We start from the raw sequence: 19097 nt of genomic DNA on the forward strand, positions 1-19097 counted from the left end.
CTCAAGCACCAATCGGTGCAGTCACCATAGTTCATCAGTGTTCAATGCATGTTCAATAAAAATAAAATCAACAACCCCTAACCCTGCAGGTGATCTCTTGCTCTTTGGCTCCCTCTGCTGGTTATTATTATTTGTTTTCCAGTTGTTGTCATTCTTTCATTTTCTTACTGGCGGCCTATTTGCAATAAAGTGTGCCCAATGTGTCCTTTTTATTTTATTTTATTTATGGCCCACAGGGCCGACTACGTGTGCTTCACCTGTGTGGCATCGGTGCCCTGTGGCCAAGGTCCGCCAGCAAGATTTCGGGCCCTCATGGCCGGTTCCAGCAGAGGGGCCATGCCCCAACCCATGGGGTCCATCAGTGGTGCTCGGCCACAGGCATGTGGTCCATAATGTGGTGCATCGATGCAGACAGCTGGTTCTGGGAATTTCGGGCGCACAATGGCCGACCCACGCACGCTCCCCTCGGCGCCCAATGGCGCACAGGTCATGTGGGAGACAAAAGGGACAAATGAGCGAAGGGTAAGGTCACAAGGGTACACATCAATAAGGCAATGCAAGGCGAAATGCGTACGGAGAGCGAAATGAGAAAGCTCGTCCCTACCGTACGTCACCCCCCCCCTGTCACCTACACTACCCTTGCCCTTACCCCATATTTACAAAATCTACACATTTACAAATTCGTCGCTAATGTCTCGTCTCCCCATTATTTCCTCTACACCAAATTCGTCTCCACAATCCCTCTAGCCAAAATTTGCCATTAGCAATTCATCATCAATCCTCATAAGGAGGAAGAGATGGAACACAAAGCACAATGTCACACCCAGGTCATGATGCGTCTCACAATCCAAACATTTGCATCATAAAAAATAATCAAAACATGGCATGGTGTGGAGTACCTGTCACCTCAGGTGAGTGGATGCAGATGGTGCGAGGCGACTTCATCCTAACTACTTTCTAAATGACATTAACACACTTTACACTACCCGGGGTCTTTCCCCGCCAATCCATTGGCCAACTTACACTATGGGTTCTAAAAACCAATTCCCATTGACCAAACTGTGGTGCTTCTCAATTTGGGGTCTCACTCCCCCGATTCATCTCCCGGTGCCCTTGCACAATTTCTGGGCTGTGACGTGTAGCTCTCCCAGCAGGTCTACCCACCTGCACACCTCCACCACTGTAGTTGCCACCCGAGCTTACCTAGCTCCTCACCCTAACCTAACTAACTGGGGAAGACCCCTCCTGGTTCTGTCACCCCTTGGTGCGCTCTGGCACTGGGCTACCCGGGTCCGTCCTCCGGATCCTCGGGCCCCATCCACAACAACTACTACCGACCCCAGAGCCCACCTGCGGCCTCACCTGGCCGACATCCTCACAGTGGTGGAGTGCCCAAACCAACTACACACACTAACAGGCTACACGCCCAGCCATTTCCACAACACTAATGCACCCATCCAAAGACCATTCTTTCACCCGCACCACAGATGCCAATATCCAACCACAATTTACCTGTACCCTCTACCTAACACTTACACTACCCGCCCCGGGTATCCGTGATGGGGGTCCACTCTTCCCCCATTCACACCTTCGCACCATCCACTCCACTCCACAATTTCCACCATACTCACTCCACGACCATCCATTCCAATACTCCAGATATTCCACACTACCATTTATTCCACACAGCCACATACACCTGTTGTTGCACACCTGTGCAATCACCTGGTGCCACCTGCACCCTCCTCCTCTTCCTGGACCATTTGGTCAACACAACACACCTCACCTTCACTCACTCATACACTGCTCCACACACCTGTTCAGTTGCACACCTGTGCAATCACACCTGTTCAATCCCACCTGTTCAATCCTCAAACACACGGCATCATCTCAGCTAACTACTCCCCTCTGAAACTTGCGCTTCCCAGTCGTCCCTTTAAACTATTGCGTTCCCACGTCATTATCATCCATACTAATCTACCTGCGTCCCCACTACAGGTATCAGTCACTAACTAAACCTTAACGTTACCTAATGTCAATCTCTTCTAGATCCCTACACACAATATCCTAACCCACCCGGGCTAGTTTTCACTGCCATCAACCCCATAAACCTAGTGCTCCTTTGCCCCCCCCTGTGAGGGATGACAAAGTTGCCATGCCACCACATCGGGGAGGTCCTACTATCAATTTTGCTCGTCCAAATTCCAACCAATTCAAAAAAATTTCATTTACTGCCAATTCTACTCACTATTATAAATTTCGTATCAAATCACTACCGTCATCATCACAGTCCGCTATATCCTAGCCTCGGTGCGTCATGACATCATTAAACTCAGTTCGTAAAGCCGAGCAATGAATTTGGGTGGTTTGGTCGCCTGCAGGTTGAATCCGTCCGGCTTTCGGTTCAAAGGAGGTGGTTTGGTTGGACCGAGGTTCCACGCACCATCTCGGCGCGGCACCTTGCGGTCCCGGGCCCGATGGCTCAATCTCCCCCGGTCGGAACCCCGTCCCCACGAGGGGGCACTATTCCGCCTCCTCCCACTCGCCCTTGAACCGGACCGGTCGCCTCGCCCGACAAAGCCCGGACTCGACCGTGCGGGGCGGGGCCAAGCCCGAATCGGCAACGACGCTTCGAAGAGAAGCGACGCAGCATCGACCCGCGCCGGGCCTCGCATCCAACAAAGGGCTCCACGCACCGAGCGCTCGCATCGGCTATCCGTCGCCCTAACCGCTAACCCGGTTACCGTCGATGCTTCACCTGCATGCTCACACGCATATGCTACCCCTTTCACCCTCACAAAACCCGGCGTTCCAACGCCGTCCGTACATTCCACCAACGCTCTCCCTGTTACACACCACACCTCTCGCGCACACTCTTGCGCACACCTCGGTCCACACCTCTCCTCCGTTACGTCCTCCGTAACACTCACCATGGGCGTGCACTCTGGCATCCACCCACTAACGCGCTCAGATGGGCTCTCCCACACTCGCGCCATGACCAACTCTGGTGTGCTTCCTCGCACACCCTCAACCATTCCAAGCGTGCATTCTCGCACCCGCTCCACCACCAACTCACTCCTCGTGTCACTCTCACCCTCGCACGTACACTCCGTACACCCCGACGTGCATTCTCGCTCGCACTCGGTTTCACTCCCACACTTTATAACACACCCACTCGCCGACGCACACTTTTTCCTCCCACGCGTGCCATTTCCACTCACACGGGACCCTTCACCAACGCCCGGATGCCTCCTCGATCCCAAGCGCGCGAAAATTCTTTTGTCGCCAAACATCCTCTTAGTCTTACAAAATCTCCCCGCACAATACACAGCACGTCTCACCTTCGGGGTTCTTCTTCCTTCCTGCACCAAAACCTGCAAACTTCCATTTGGATTAGTGAGTACATCATCATGATTTGAGCAGGGACCTTGTACATATTCCATTTCTCCCTGCAATTCCCGGGCTACCTCCGTCATCTCTTCAATTTTAATTCCCAGCCCTGCTTTTTCTTTATTCACCTCGACGACCGTTGGCTTTAATAAAATCCCCTCTACCTCACCGGTCGCCGGCTTTTCCAAACCCCGTGTCGCGATTTCTACCCCCGTCATTGTACCCGTGCTTTTCTCCGCTTCGCTCAACCAGCGCTTTTCGACCCGCGTTACCTCCTTGTGCACCCCTGGGACCCCCTCGCCCACCATGCGGTCTCTGTCCCTCTGCTCCCTTGCCTCTCTATCGGCCCTCATTCCGTTCGTCATTACTTCCATTTTTGCCATCATTTCAATCATAAAGACTCGCATGTACTCTGGCATCTCTGGCTCGGCTGCCGCGACCATGGGCGTGGCTAAATTTGGTGCCGCAACAACCATGTGCGCGAGGATGCCATCTTGTGCGTCTGATACCCCCTCAACCGCCTCCTCATTGCTCCCCTCCATTTGATCCTGGGTTACTCCTAACCCCTCCTCTAGCTCACCCACCGGCATCCGATCGCCTTGACCAGCCATGGCGCGATTTCAAAATTCGGGTTTTTGTAAAACAAAACAAATTTCACCGTTAATAATTTCGAGCGCGTGAAGCGCGCTTCGGGTCCAATCCCACTTCCCGACACCAATTGTTACTGATCGCGGTTTAGGATGTTGTTTGCCGAGCGAAGGCTCCGCGACCGAACAGTTGTTCCCCGACTCACCCGATTCACCCAGAACTTTGGCCGTATCGCACCGCAGCTGCCCAATCTGGGAAAAGACTAAAACGACGAAATGCAAAGAGGAAAAGGAATAAGACGAGAAGACGGACAGAAGAGTAATTGGATTTATTATACACACAAGCAAAAAGAAAGCAGTCACGTTTATTTACAACACATAAGACGCAGGTGACACAGTGCAAATACTAGCTTACCTACAGTCTTAATTAACCCCGGGACAGAACAAACAAAAGACAGACTCACACGGGGAATGATGACAGGAGTTGGCTGGAAGGAGAGGATGGCTTGGAGCTGTATTGTGCAGCACGATTGGCGCGTATAGCAGCCGCCGTTCCTTCGCGGCCCTGCTCAAAACCGCCGTCCAGGCCCCAAGCGGCTGTTGGGTGTTGTTGCTGCTGTGGCCGCCGCTGCTTTTCCAGGACTCGTCTGACTCGTCTGGTCCAAACCCTCAACTCCACAACACTCTTGCACGTCTCCCTGTCCAACCACTCTTTCTCTCTTGGTCCAACCACTCTTTCTCTTTCTTGGTCCAACCACTCTTTCTCTCTCTTGGTCCACTCACTCCTCACCACCGACCACTCACCACCGACTCCTCACCACCGACTCTCCCACGCTTCTTGCGTGCGCGCCTTTATAGCGCCTCCGGCGATCAAGCCGCCGGCCTTCAGGACACGCCCATCGGTGTGCTCACCTCGGCCCTGGTTGGTCACGCGACCCTCTGGCTCCGCCCTTGATGACGACGGGCGGGCACGCCCCTCTTCCCCGACCCGAGCACATGTTCAATGGTGGTTTTGGAGGGGAGGTAATTGGCAATCGAGGCTTGGCAATGACGAAAGGGGATGTGAAAGGAAATGGAGATTTTGGGGATGGGAATGAAAGGGGATCTATTCTCTTTCACTGGTGCAATGGAGTACTTCAATTAATGGGAGACACAGCCCTACCCTAAAACACAGAATAAGATATAACTATCGAACAGGGGTATTCTATTATTGGCTGACGTGTATGCTTGTGGACTAATTATGGGATGCCCTTTCACCTTTACACAGCTCCGGAGGCAGGGGGGCGCAGAATAAACAATAATAATAATAATAAAGCACACAATCAAAAAAAATACAGTCCTCATATCCGCAACACTGCACCCTCCTCCTCTTAGGCACGTCCCGGGCCTACAACTTTTATTTAGTGTGACACGTAGGTGTAGTTCCCTCTACTTTTAACCTGACCCTGAGTGTGACAGTTTTAAAACATAAATAAATGTGTCCCGCTGCTCCATTGCACCCTGCCTAACAGACTTACGCCCACAGTTAACCGAATTGCGGAATGGTCTTCAAACTACACACTGACGGTGGGGAGCATTATTTACAATGACGCTATTTTTATTTACAAGGCTAACCCAGGACCTGTGATTGTTCTTTCTGGGGGGGAGACAGTCTGCTCTGCATCGACGCACCATGAAAGCACCCAAAAACGCACCAATACAAGCACCCTCAAGCACCAATCGGTGCAGTCACCATAGTTCATCAGTGTTCAATGCATGTTCAATAAAAATAAAATCAACAACCCCTAACCCTGCAGGTGATCTCTTGCTCTTTGGCTCCCTCTGCTGGTTATTATTATTTGTTTTCCAGTTGTTGTCATTCTTTCATTTTCTTACTGGCGGCCTATTTGCAATAAAGTGTGCCCAATGTGTCCTTTTTATTTTATTTTATTTATGGCCCACAGGGCCGACTACGTGTGCTTCACCTGTGTGGCATCGGTGCCCTGTGGCCAAGGTCCGCCAGCAAGATTTCGGGCCCTCATGGCCGGTTCCAGCAGAGGGGCCATGCCCCAACCCATGGGGTCCATCAGTGGTGCTCGGCCACAGGCATGTGGTCCATAATGTGGTGCATCGATGCAGACAGCTGGTTCTGGGAATTTCGGGCGCACAATGGCCGACCCACGCACGCTCCCCTCGGCGCCCAATGGCGCACAGGTCATGTGGGAGACAAAAGGGACAAATGAGCGAAGGGTAAGGTCACAAGGGTACACATCAATAAGGCAATGCAAGGCGAAATGCGTACGGAGAGCGAAATGAGAAAGCTCGTCCCTACCGTACGTCACCCCCCCCCTGTCACCTACACTACCCTTGCCCTTACCCCATATTTACAAAATCTACACATTTACAAATTCGTCGCTAATGTCTCGTCTCCCCATTATTTCCTCTACACCAAATTCGTCTCCACAATCCCTCTAGCCAAAATTTGCCATTAGCAATTCATCATCAATCCTCATAAGGAGGAAGAGATGGAACACAAAGCACAATGTCACACCCAGGTCATGATGCGTCTCACAATCCAAACATTTGCATCATAAAAAATAATCAAAACATGGCATGGTGTGGAGTACCTGTCACCTCAGGTGAGTGGATGCAGATGGTGCGAGGCGACTTCATCCTAACTACTTTCTAAATGACATTAACACACTTTACACTACCCGGGGTCTTTCCCCGCCAATCCATTGGCCAACTTACACTATGGGTTCTAAAAACCAATTCCCATTGACCAAACTGTGGTGCTTCTCAATTTGGGGTCTCACTCCCCCGATTCATCTCCCGGTGCCCTTGCACAATTTCTGGGCTGTGACGTGTAGCTCTCCCAGCAGGTCTACCCACCTGCACACCTCCACCACTGTAGTTGCCACCCGAGCTTACCTAGCTCCTCACCCTAACCTAACTAACTGGGGAAGACCCCTCCTGGTTCTGTCACCCCTTGGTGCGCTCTGGCACTGGGCTACCCGGGTCCGTCCTCCGGATCCTCGGGCCCCATCCACAACAACTACTACCGACCCCAGAGCCCACCTGCGGCCTCACCTGGCCGACATCCTCACAGTGGTGGAGTGCCCAAACCAACTACACACACTAACAGGCTACACGCCCAGCCATTTCCACAACACTAATGCACCCATCCAAAGACCATTCTTTCACCCGCACCACAGATGCCAATATCCAACCACAATTTACCTGTACCCTCTACCTAACACTTACACTACCCGCCCCGGGTATCCGTGATGGGGGTCCACTCTTCCCCCATTCACACCTTCGCACCATCCACTCCACTCCACAATTTCCACCATACTCACTCCACGACCATCCATTCCAATACTCCAGATATTCCACACTACCATTTATTCCACACAGCCACATACACCTGTTGTTGCACACCTGTGCAATCACCTGGTGCCACCTGCACCCTCCTCCTCTTCCTGGACCATTTGGTCAACACAACACACCTCACCTTCACTCACTCATACACTGCTCCACACACCTGTTCAGTTGCACACCTGTGCAATCACACCTGTTCAATCCCACCTGTTCAATCCTCAAACACACGGCATCATCTCAGCTAACTACTCCCCTCTGAAACTTGCGCTTCCCAGTCGTCCCTTTAAACTATTGCGTTCCCACGTCATTATCATCCATACTAATCTACCTGCGTCCCCACTACAGGTATCAGTCACTAACTAAACCTTAACGTTACCTAATGTCAATCTCTTCTAGATCCCTACACACAATATCCTAACCCACCCGGGCTAGTTTTCACTGCCATCAACCCCATAAACCTAGTGCTCCTTTGCCCCCCCCTGTGAGGGATGACAAAGTTGCCATGCCACCACATCGGGGAGGTCCTACTATCAATTTTGCTCGTCCAAATTCCAACCAATTCAAAAAAATTTCATTTACTGCCAATTCTACTCACTATTATAAATTTCGTATCAAATCACTACCGTCATCATCACAGTCCGCTATATCCTAGCCTCGGTGCGTCATGACATCATTAAACTCAGTTCGTAAAGCCGAGCAATGAATTTGGGTGGTTTGGTCGCCTGCAGGTTGAATCCGTCCGGCTTTCGGTTCAAAGGAGGTGGTTTGGTTGGACCGAGGTTCCACGCACCATCTCGGCGCGGCACCTTGCGGTCCCGGGCCCGATGGCTCAATCTCCCCCGGTCGGAACCCCGTCCCCACGAGGGGGCACTATTCCGCCTCCTCCCACTCGCCCTTGAACCGGACCGGTCGCCTCGCCCGACAAAGCCCGGACTCGACCGTGCGGGGCGGGGCCAAGCCCGAATCGGCAACGACGCTTCGAAGAGAAGCGACGCAGCATCGACCCGCGCCGGGCCTCGCATCCAACAAAGGGCTCCACGCACCGAGCGCTCGCATCGGCTATCCGTCGCCCTAACCGCTAACCCGGTTACCGTCGATGCTTCACCTGCATGCTCACACGCATATGCTACCCCTTTCACCCTCACAAAACCCGGCGTTCCAACGCCGTCCGTACATTCCACCAACGCTCTCCCTGTTACACACCACACCTCTCGCGCACACTCTTGCGCACACCTCGGTCCACACCTCTCCTCCGTTACGTCCTCCGTAACACTCACCATGGGCGTGCACTCTGGCATCCACCCACTAACGCGCTCAGATGGGCTCTCCCACACTCGCGCCATGACCAACTCTGGTGTGCTTCCTCGCACACCCTCAACCATTCCAAGCGTGCATTCTCGCACCCGCTCCACCACCAACTCACTCCTCGTGTCACTCTCACCCTCGCACGTACACTCCGTACACCCCGACGTGCATTCTCGCTCGCACTCGGTTTCACTCCCACACTTTATAACACACCCACTCGCCGACGCACACTTTTTCCTCCCACGCGTGCCATTTCCACTCACACGGGACCCTTCACCAACGCCCGGATGCCTCCTCGATCCCAAGCGCGCGAAAATTCTTTTGTCGCCAAACATCCTCTTAGTCTTACAAAATCTCCCCGCACAATACACAGCACGTCTCACCTTCGGGGTTCTTCTTCCTTCCTGCACCAAAACCTGCAAACTTCCATTTGGATTAGTGAGTACATCATCATGATTTGAGCAGGGACCTTGTACATATTCCATTTCTCCCTGCAATTCCCGGGCTACCTCCGTCATCTCTTCAATTTTAATTCCCAGCCCTGCTTTTTCTTTATTCACCTCGACGACCGTTGGCTTTAATAAAATCCCCTCTACCTCACCGGTCGCCGGCTTTTCCAAACCCCGTGTCGCGATTTCTACCCCCGTCATTGTACCCGTGCTTTTCTCCGCTTCGCTCAACCAGCGCTTTTCGACCCGCGTTACCTCCTTGTGCACCCCTGGGACCCCCTCGCCCACCATGCGGTCTCTGTCCCTCTGCTCCCTTGCCTCTCTATCGGCCCTCATTCCGTTCGTCATTACTTCCATTTTTGCCATCATTTCAATCATAAAGACTCGCATGTACTCTGGCATCTCTGGCTCGGCTGCCGCGACCATGGGCGTGGCTAAATTTGGTGCCGCAACAACCATGTGCGCGAGGATGCCATCTTGTGCGTCTGATACCCCCTCAACCGCCTCCTCATTGCTCCCCTCCATTTGATCCTGGGTTACTCCTAACCCCTCCTCTAGCTCACCCACCGGCATCCGATCGCCTTGACCAGCCATGGCGCGATTTCAAAATTCGGGTTTTTGTAAAACAAAACAAATTTCACCGTTAATAATTTCGAGCGCGTGAAGCGCGCTTCGGGTCCAATCCCACTTCCCGACACCAATTGTTACTGATCGCGGTTTAGGATGTTGTTTGCCGAGCGAAGGCTCCGCGACCGAACAGTTGTTCCCCGACTCACCCGATTCACCCAGAACTTTGGCCGTATCGCACCGCAGCTGCCCAATCTGGGAAAAGACTAAAACGACGAAATGCAAAGAGGAAAAGGAATAAGACGAGAAGACGGACAGAAGAGTAATTGGATTTATTATACACAAAAGCAAAAAGAAAGCAGTCACGTTTATTTACAACACATAAGACGCAGGTGACACAGTGCAAATACTAGCTTACCTACAGTCTTAATTAACCCCGGGACAGAACAAACAAAAGACAGACTCACACGGGGAATGATGACAGGAGTTGGCTGGAAGGAGAGGATGGCTTGGAGCTGTATTGTGCAGCACGATTGGCGCGTATAGCAGCCGCCGTTCCTTCGCGGCCCTGCTCAAAACCGCCGTCCAGGCCCCAAGCGGCTGTTGGGTGTTGTTGCTGCTGTGGCCGCCGCTGCTTTTCCAGGACTCGTCTGACTCGTCTGGTCCAAACCCTCAACTCCACAACACTCTTGCACGTCTCCCTGTCCAACCACTCTTTCTCTCTTGGTCCAACCACTCTTTCTCTTTCTGGGTCCAACCACTCTTTCTCTCTCTTGGTCCACTCACTCCTCACCACCGACCACTCACCACCGACTCCTCACCACCGACTCTCTCACGCTTCTTGCGTGCGCGCCTTTATAGCGCCTCCGGCGATCAAGCCGCCGGCCTTCAGGACACGCCCATCGGTGTGCTCACCTCGGCCCTGGTTGGTCACGCGACCCTCTGGCTCCGCCCTTGATGACGACGGGCGGGCACGCCCCTCTTCCCCGACCCGAGCACATGTTCAATGGTGGTTTTGGAGGGGAGGTAATTGGCAATCGAGGCTTGGCAATGACGAAAGGGGATGTGAAAGGAAATGGAGATTTTGGGGATGGGAATGAAAGGGGATCTATTCTCTTTCACTGGTGCAATGGAGTACTTCAATTAATGGGAGACACAGCCCTACCCTAAAACACAGAATAAGATATAACTATCGAACAGGGGTATTCTATTATTGGCTGACGTGTATGCTTGTGGACTAATTATGGGATGCCCTTTCACCTTTACACAGCTCCGGAGGCAGGGGGGCGCAGAATAAACAATAATAATAATAATAAAGCACACAATCAAAAAAAATACAGTCCTCATATCCGCAACACTGCACCCTCCTCCTCTTAGGCACGTCCCGGGCCTACAACTTTTATTTAGTGTGACACGTAGGTGTAGTTCCCTCTACTTTTAACCTGACCCTGAGTGTGACAGTTTTAAAACATAAATAAATGTGTCCCGCTGCTCCATTGCACCCTGCCTAACAGACTTACGCCCACAGTTAACCGAATTGCGGAATGGTCTTCAAACTACACACTGACGGTGGGGAGCATTATTTACAATGACGCTATTTTTATTTACAAGGCTAACCCAGGACCTGTGATTGTTCTTTCTGGGGGGGAGACAGTCTGCTCTGCATCGACGCACCATGAAAGCACCCAAAAACGCACCAATACAAGCACCCTCAAGCACCAATCGGTGCAGTCACCATAGTTCATCAGTGTTCAATGCATGTTCAATAAAAATAAAATCAACAACCCCTAACCCTGCAGGTGATCTCTTGCTCTTTGGCTCCCTCTGCTGGTTATTATTATTTGTTTTCCAGTTGTTGTCATTCTTTCATTTTCTTACTGGCGGCCTATTTGCAATAAAGTGTGCCCAATGTGTCCTTTTTATTTTATTTTATTTATGGCCCACAGGGCCGACTACGTGTGCTTCACCTGTGTGGCATCGGTGCCCTGTGGCCAAGGTCCGCCAGCAAGATTTCGGGCCCTCATGGCCGGTTCCAGCAGAGGGGCCATGCCCCAACCCATGGGGTCCATCAGTGGTGCTCGGCCACAGGCATGTGGTCCATAATGTGGTGCATCGATGCAGACAGCTGGTTCTGGGAATTTCGGGCGCACAATGGCCGACCCACGCACGCTCCCCTCGGCGCCCAATGGTGCACAGGTCATGTGGGAGACAAAAGGGACAAATGAGCGAAGGGTAAGGTCACAAGGGTACACATCAATAAGGCAATGCAAGGCGAAATGCGTACGGAGAGCGAAATGAGAAAGCTCGTCCCTACCGTACGTCACCCCCCCCTGTCACCTACACTACCCTTGCCCTTACCCCATATTTACAAAATCTACACATTTACAAATTCGTCGCTAATGTCTCGTCTCCCCATTATTTCCTCTACACCAAATTCGTCTCCACAATCCCTCTAGCCAAAATTTGCCATTATCAATTCATCATCAATCCTCATAAGGAGGAAGAGATGGAACACAAAGCACAATGTCACACCCAGGTCATGATGCGTCTCACAATCCAAACATTTGCATCATAAAAAATAATCAAAACATGGCATGGTGTGGAGTACCTGTCACCTCAGGTGAGTGGATGCAGATGGTGCGAGGCGACTTCATCCTAACTACTTTCTAAATGACATTAACACACTTTACACTACCCGGGGTCTTTCCCCGCCAATCCATTGGCCAACTTACACTATGGGTTCTAAAAACCAATTCCCATTGACCAAACTGTGGTGCTTCTCAATTTGGGGTCTCACTCCCCCGATTCATCTCCCGGTGCCCTTGCACAATTTCTGGGCTGTGACGTGTAGCTCTCCCAGCAGGTCTACCCACCTGCACACCTCCACCACTGTAGTTGCCACCCGAGCTTACCTAGCTCCTCACCCTAACCTAACTAACTGGGGAAGACCCCTCCTGGTTCTGTCACCCCTTGGTGCGCTCTGGCACTGGGCTACCCGGGTCCGTCCTCCGGATCCTCGGGCCCCATCCACAACAACTACTACCGACCCCAGAGCCCACCTGCGGCCTCACCTGGCCGACATCCTCACAGTGGTGGAGTGCCCAAACCAACTACACACACTAACAGGCTACACGCCCAGCCATTTCCACAACACTAATGCACCCATCCAAAGACCATTCTTTCACCCGCACCACAGATGCCAATATCCAACCACAATTTACCTGTACCCTCTACCTAACACTTACACTACCCGCCCCGGGTATCCGTGATGGGGGTCCACTCTTCCCCCATTCACACCTTCGCACCATCCACTCCACTCCACAATTTCCACCATACTCACTCCACGACCATCCATTCCAATACTCCAGATATTCCACACTACCATTTATTCCACACAGCCACATACACCTGTTGTTGCACACCTGTGCAATCACCTGGTGCCACCTGCACCCTCCTCCTCTTCCTGGACCATTTGGTCAACACAACACACCTCACCTTCACTCACTCATACACTGCTCCACACACCTGTTCAGTTGCACACCTGTGCAATCACACCTGTTCAATCCCACCTGTTCAATCCTCAAACACACGGCATCATCTCAGCTAACTACTCCCCTCTGAAACTTGCGCTTCCCAGTCGTCCCTTTAAACTATTGCGTTCCCACGTCATTATCATCCATACTAATCTACCTGCGTCCCCACTACAGGTATCAGTCACTAACTAAACCTTAACGTTACCTAATGTCAATCTCTTCTAGATCCCTACACACAATATCCTAACCCACCCGGGCTAGTTTTCACTGCCATCAACCCCATAAACCTAGTGCTCCTTTGCCCCCCCCTGTGAGGGATGACAAAGTTGCCATGCCACCACATCGGGGAGGTCCTACTATCAATTTTGCTCGTCCAAATTCCAACCAATTCAAAAAAATTTCATTTACTGCCAATTCTACTCACTATTATAAATTTCGTATCAAATCACTACCGTCATCATCACAGTCCGCTATATCCTAGCCTCGGTGCGTCATGACATCATTAAACTCAGTTCGTAAAGCCGAGCAATGAATTCGGGTGGTTTGGTCGCCTGCAGGTTGAATCCGTCCGGCTTTCGGTTCAAAGGAGGTGGTTTGGTTGGACCGAGGTTCCACGCACCATCTCGGCGCGGCACCTTGCGGTCCCGGGCCCGATGGCTCAATCTCCCCCGGTCGGAACCCCGTCCCCACGAGGGGGCACTATTCCGCCTCCTCCCACTCGCCCTTGAACCGGACCGGTCGCCTCGCCCGACAAAGCCCGGACTCGACCGTGCGGGGCGGGGCCAAGCCCGAATCGGCAACGACGCTTCGAAGAGAAGCGACGCAGCATCGACCCGCGCCGGGCCTCGCATCCAACAAAGGGCTCCACGCACCGAGCGCTCGCATCGGCTATCCGTCGCCCTAACCGCTAACCCGGTTACCGTCGATGCTTCACCTGCATGCTCACACGCATATGCTACCCCTTTCACCCTCACAAAACCCGGCGTTCCAACGCCGTCCGTACATTCCACCAACGCTCTCCCTGTTACACACCACACCTCTCGCGCACACTCTTGCGCACACCTCGGTCCACACCTCTCCTCCGTTACGTCCTCCGTAACACTCACCATGGGCGTGCACTCTGGCATCCACCCACTAACGCGCTCAGATGGGCTCTCCCACACTCGCGCCATGACCAACTCTGGTGTGCTTCCTCGCACACCCTCAACCATTCCAAGCGTGCATTCTCGCACCCGCTCCACCACCAACTCACTCCTCGTGTCACTCTCACCCTCGCACGTACACTCCGTACACCCCGACGTGCATTCTCGCTCGCACTCGGTTTCACTCCCACACTTTATAACACACCCACTCGCCGACGCACACTTTTTCCTCCCACGCGTGCCATTTCCACTCACACGGGACCCTTCACCAACGCCCGGATGCCTCCTCGATCCCAAGCGCGCGAAAATTCTTTTGTCGCCAAACATCCTCTTAGTCTTACAAAATCTCCCCGCACAATACACAGCACGTCTCACCTTCGGGGTTCTTCTTCCTTCCTGCACCAAAACCTGCAAACTTCCATTTGGATTAGTGAGTACATCATCATGATTTGAGCAGGGACCTTGTACATATTCCATTTCTCCCTGCAATTCCCGGGCTACCTCCGTCATCTCTTCAATTTTAATTCCCAGCCCTGCTTTTTCTTTATTCACCTCGACGACCGTTGGCTTTAATAAAATCCCCTCTACCTCACCGGTCGCCGGCTTTTCCAAACCCCGTGTCGCGATTTCTACCCCCGTCATTGTACCCGTGCTTTTCTCCGCTTCGCTCAACCAGCGCTTTTCGACCCGCGTTACCTCCTTGTGCACCCCTGGGACCCCCTCGCCCACCATGCGGTCTCTGTCCCTCTGCTCCCTTGCCTCTCTATCGGCCCTCATTCCGTTCGTCATTACTTCCATTTTTGCCATCATTTCAATCATAAAGACTCGCATGTACTCTGGCATCTCTGGCTCGGCTGCCGCGACCATGGGCGTGGCTAAATTTGGTGCCGCAACAACCATGTGCGCGAGGATGCCATCTTGTGCGTCTGATACCCCCTCAACCGCCTCCTCATTGCTCCCCTCCATTTGATCCTGGGTTACTCCTAACCCCTCCTCTAGCTCACCCACCGGCATCCGATCGCCTTGACCAGCCATGGCGCGATTTCAAAATTCGGGTTTTTGTAAAACAAAACAAATTTCACCGTTAATAATTTCGAGCGCGTGAAGCGCGCTTCGGGTCCAATCCCACTTCCCGACACCAATTGTTACTGATCGCGGTTTAGGATGTTGTTTGCCGAGCGAAGGCTCCGCGACCGAACAGTTGTTCCCCGACTCACCCGATTCACCCAGAACTTTGGCCGTATCGCACCGCAGCTGCCCAATCTGGGAAAAGACTAAAACGACGAAATGCAAAGAGGAAAAGGAATAAGACGAGAAGACGGACAGAAGAGTAATTGGATTTATTATACACACAAGCAAAAAGAAAGCAGTCACGTTTATTTACAACACATAAGACGCAGGTGACACAGTGCAAATACTAGCTTACCTACAGTCTTAATTAACCCCGGGACAGAACAAACAAAAGACAGACTCACACGGGGAATGATGACAGGAGTTGGCTGGAAGGAGAGGATGGCTTGGAGCTGTATTGTGCAGCACGATTGGCGCGTATAGCAGCCGCCGTTCCTTCGCGGCCCTGCTCAAAACCGCCGTCCAGGCCCCAAGCGGCTGTTGGGTGTTGTTGCTGCTGTGGCCGCCGCTGCTTTTCCAGGACTCGTCTGACTCGTCTGGTCCAAACCCTCAACTCCACAACACTCTTGCACGTCTCCCTGTCCAACCACTCTTTCTCTCTTGGTCCAACCACTCTTTCTCTTTCTTGGTCCAACCACTCTTTCTCTCTCTTGGTCCACTCACTCCTCACCACCGACCACTCACCACCGACTCCTCACCACCGACTCTCCCACGCTTCTTGCGCGCGCGCCTTTATAGCGCCTCCGGCGATCAAGCCGCCGGCCTTCAGGACACGCCCATCCGTGTGCTCACCTCGGCCCTGGTTGGTCACGCGACCCTCTGGCTCCGCCCTTGATGACGACGGGCGGGCACGCCCCTCTTCCCCGACCCAAGCACATGTTCAATGGTGGTTTTGGAGGGGAGGTAATTGGCAATCGAGGCTTGGCAATGACGAAAGGGGATGTGAAAGGAAATGGAGATTTTGGGGATGGGAATGAAAGGGGATCTATTCTCTTTCACTGGTGCAATGGAGTACTTCAATTAATGGGAGACACAGCCTTACCCTAAAACACAGAATAAGATATAACTATCGAACAGGGGTATTCTATTATTGGCTGACGTGTATGCTTGTGGACTAATTATGGGATGCCCTTTCACCTTTACACAGCTCCGGAGGCAGGGGGGCGCAGAATAAACAATAATAATAATAATAAAGCACACAATCAAAAAAAATACAGTCCTCATATCCGCAACAATATATATATATATATATATATATATATATATATATATATATATATATATATATATATATATATATATATATTGTTACGGGTCGCGGACAAGATGTTACTTTGGGCCGAGCGGATGGTCAACCGCGACCGTTACAGGATCCCCCGATTGGCCCGACTCCCCCAAACGTTGACCAAATCGCGCCACAGGTATTCAATTTGGAAACCTCTAAAGCGACTGAAAGAGAAGGAAGAGAGAAGAAGACAGAGTACGGAGGAATAACATGATTTATTATACACACAAGCAAAAAGAAGGAGCGATCAAGTTATTTACAAGCAATGGATGGAAGGAGCAGTCACACAGTGAATAGTTAGCTTATCTATGCAGTTTACTTATAAACCCCAGGACAACATTCAAGACAGACGACGTTCACACTTACACGGGGGAAATTGCAGGCAGGTATGGCTTGAGGATGGATGGCTATTGAGAGGCAAGGGAGGTTCAGCTTCCACGTGTATTGCTGCCTGGCGCGCCCTTTTTGTGGCCTGCGTCCTCTTAACTGCAGCGCAGCTGGTCGCACGATGGCTCGCAGGCTCGGTCACACCTGCTCGTTCAGGCGTCTTCCTTCTCCCCAGCACCAAAGAGCGACAGCAAGCAAGAGGACGGGGTCAGAGCAAGAGGACGGGGTCAGAGCAAGAGGACGGAGTGCGTCCCGCGGCGGTTTATATTGGTTTCTCACCGAACCTTCGCGCACTTTCTCGGGGGTTCCCGCTCCGCCCTCTCTTAGCCAAACCCCTTGTTCTGGGTTGGATGAGCGGGGCCGACTTACTCCTCCCCCCTATGACGAGGGGGGCGACCCGTCTTCTCTAGCCACTCCCCTTGTTCGTAATGGCCGCAAATGTCGAAAACCGGTCAGCAGCTGCAGGTAATGCGCCATCACGTTGCACAACAGTTCAGTACTGCAATAAACGGTTGCTGTCAAAGCTCAAGTGGGGGAATCCCTGGCACTTGAGCTGCCATGGATCATCGGAGGGGCCTACGCTTATTTCGTTTGATGCAATGCAGAGACAATCTAGTGGGAAACACATATTTAGCCTACATAAAAAAATTAAAAAAAACACCTTTAGAGGCCATTTTTCCCCGCAAGCGGGGGTTGGCCTTTTTCGGGAACTGTGGTTGTTGTTGTTTTTCGGTCCCCTTTTTGAAGCAATGTTTTACGGCCGGATGCCCTTCCTGACGCCAACCCTTTTTGCCGCCTTTAACGACAAGCAGGGAATTACCAGTGAACTGGTACTCAATTAGCCGACCTCGGAAGGATGACAGGCTGAGTCAACCCCCCTGGCGTTAATTCAGCGATCGACTGAGATTCGAACCCAGGATCCTAAGATCCTAGGATCCTAAGCCGGCACCCTAGCCTACATAGAATAAGGAAATAAGCTATTTAAAAAGATATATCGTGGCCTGTCTGTAGGTTCATGGAATTAACTAGGGGGACGTCTTTCGATCTTATTTACTCTACGAGGGCCAGTTAAAACACAGCAAACCAGTTCTCACATTCTTTACACTTTCCAAATTCGTTACACTGCACCCTCCTTTCTTCAGGGCCGTTCCCGGGCCTACAACTTTCATTTAGTGTGACACGTAGGTGTAGTTCCCTCTACTTTTAACCTGACCCTGAGTGTGACGATTTTAAAACACAAATAAGTATGTCCCCCTATTGCATTGCACCCTGTCTAACAGACTCAAGCCCACAGCTAACCGAATTACGGAATTGTTCTCAAACTATACATTTACGGTGGGGAGCATTATTTACAGTGACGTTATTTCTTATTGACAACGCAACCCAGGACCTGTGTTTTTTTTCTTTTTAGGGAACAAGAAAAAGAAATTCCTGTTGGGAGGGAGGAGACAGCACGCATTGCATCGATGCACCAGTACCAATACCACCAAAGCACCCAAAAGCACCAAAAGCACCACAAAGCACCAAAAGCACCACTCGGTGCACAGTCACCACTGTTCATAATAAACACAACAAAACAACTGGTGGTGGTCTTCTCTTTTTCTGCTGGGCCGATGTTCTTCCCGACGTCTTCTGGCTTCATGCGGCCTACTTGGAAATAATAAAAAGCACAACTTGTGTTCATTTTTATTTAGGGCCTCAGGGGCCAACTAAGGGTGGTCCACCTGTTTGGCATAGGTGCCACCTTACCGAGGTCCGCAAGCAAGATTCCCTGGCCACTATGGCCGGTCTCCAACAGAGGTGCCCTGCCCCAGAACCTGGGGTCCATCAAGTGGTACTTGGCCGCAGAACAGCGGTCCATAATGTGGTACATCAACGCAATGCATGCTGGTTCTGAGAATCTCGTGCGCACAATGGCCACCTCACGCACGCTCCCCTCGGCGTCCAATGGCACACAGGTC

At 51.9% G+C, this 19097-nt stretch overlaps 1 long non-coding RNA gene across 1 annotated transcript in view; it reads left to right on the forward strand.

The window, feature by feature from the left end:
- LOC144893023 (uncharacterized) overlaps positions 1-18716 on the forward strand; it is a 58682-nt gene extending 39966 nt beyond the window's left edge. The window contains exon 2 of the long non-coding RNA XR_013624185.1: positions 18548-18716. This is a non-coding gene — a long non-coding RNA (uncharacterized LOC144893023). The remainder of the gene's footprint in view (positions 1-18547) is intronic.
- The last annotated feature ends 381 nt before the right edge of the window (positions 18717-19097 follow it).

This window comes from Myxine glutinosa, chromosome 7, assembly GCF_964187855.1.
Source record: "Myxine glutinosa chromosome 7, kmMyxGlut1.1, whole genome shotgun sequence".
Lineage (NCBI taxonomy): Eukaryota > Metazoa > Chordata > Myxini > Myxiniformes > Myxinidae > Myxine > Myxine glutinosa.